This window comes from Schistocerca piceifrons, chromosome 4 (assembly GCF_021461385.2).
Source record: "Schistocerca piceifrons isolate TAMUIC-IGC-003096 chromosome 4, iqSchPice1.1, whole genome shotgun sequence".
NCBI lineage: Eukaryota > Metazoa > Arthropoda > Insecta > Orthoptera > Acrididae > Schistocerca > Schistocerca piceifrons.
The window spans coordinates 740,405,069-740,406,762 of NC_060141.1; positions in this window are offsets into that span (position 1 = coordinate 740,405,069).

Consider the following 1,694-nt stretch of genomic DNA (forward strand, 5'->3'; position numbering starts at 1 on the left):
AATTACTACGAAATGAGTTTCGCCCAATACTCATAACTTGCGATAATTATCAAAAATACACATTTGCAAAGGTCAAAAACATCTGAAAAATATACGTTTCCTTCACGTAAATAAACAGTGAAACTAGGGATCAACTGTTTTTGAATGTGGATATTATTGACAAAAGTTTCTTAAAACTTCGTACGAAATTTATGATTGAAGATATAGTACGAGTTTTTCACGAAAATCGAAAATGTTCGAAAATACGCAATATATCACAACGTACACGATAACTGGCAGAGTCAATGAAATACAAAATCCGGTCAAAAGCCTGAATAACCAAGTACCGCATAGCAGCATAGAGCCAATGAAGTTCTGGAAGGTACCGACAGGGACGTGGTGCCGTGTGTTCTCCACTGCCGCGTCAGCATCATTAGACTTCTCGGACGAGGATTCACGACGCGAACAACTCGATGCAGGCGGTCTCACAGATTCTCGATTGGGTTTATATCTGGGTAGTTTGGCGGCCAGAGGAGTACGGCAAATTTTTTCCTTGTGTTCTTCGACCTACGCACGTACACTGCGTTGCAATGTCCTGCTGGTAGATGTTATCGTGCCAAGGCAAAACAAACTGCATGTGAAGATGAACATCGTCCCAAGGATAGATGCACACGCACACATGTGTTGATTCACCATGCCGTCCGGAATGACTAGATCACACACGGAATACCACGAAATCATGCCCATACCATAATGCTCCCTCGTCCGGGCTGGACGGTCTGACGATTGTTGCTGGGTATTTGATTTGAGACGTTTCCAGCCGTGTATGCAAAGGGGAATCAGCCAGATGGAGCACAGAACGTGATTCATCTGAAAAGTCCACCTGTCGCCACCAAGTAGACGTCTTATTGCCGCACTGCCGAGCAAAGTCCAGCCTTCGTCGCAGAGAAACAGCAAACAGCATGGGTGGATGAACCAGTCGTGTGCTGCGGAGGCCCATACGAAGCAACGTTCGCTGAACGGTCGTTAAGGAGACACCGTTGGTAGCCCTGTGGTTCATCTGTGCGGTCACTTGCTCGGCAGTTATACGTCTATTCGTCCTTACACGTCTTCGCCACAGTCGCTCATCCCTGCCATCTATGGCCCTTGATGCGCCACAGTTGCTTATGCGCCAGTTTTCGATTTACTGTCCACAGAATACCTCAACCACGGCGGCACGTGAATAGTTTACAAATTTAACTGTTTCGTAAATGCTTCTTCCCTTGACTGGAAAGTCAAAGATCATGCTGCTTTGCACGTCACGTAAACCACTCCGTTACAGCATTACGACAAAGACTGCGCTGTTTTTCGTGCCCCCGACACGCTTTATGTACATTCAACAACTAGTGCTGCCACCTGTAGTCCGTGAGTGTCTACTGCACGTTAACGTCGAACATACACGGTGTTGACACTAATGTGAAAGGCCCGTGAATTAAACTGCCGGGAAAATATCATTTGGATGAGAATCGGTAAATATCTGCCGGAATACTTCGCAACCACCTTCTGCAGTCTGTAGTTTTGCCAGGCTGATTAGCCGTAACACAACGTCATCGGGTTCTACATGCTAGCGCTGCGTTTGACATGAATTACAATCTGCTGCGCCGGTCGAAGCTGGACGGTCAAGGCTACTATGGCATGAAACATGTACAGAGTGTCAGATTAGGCTGCTTGAACAT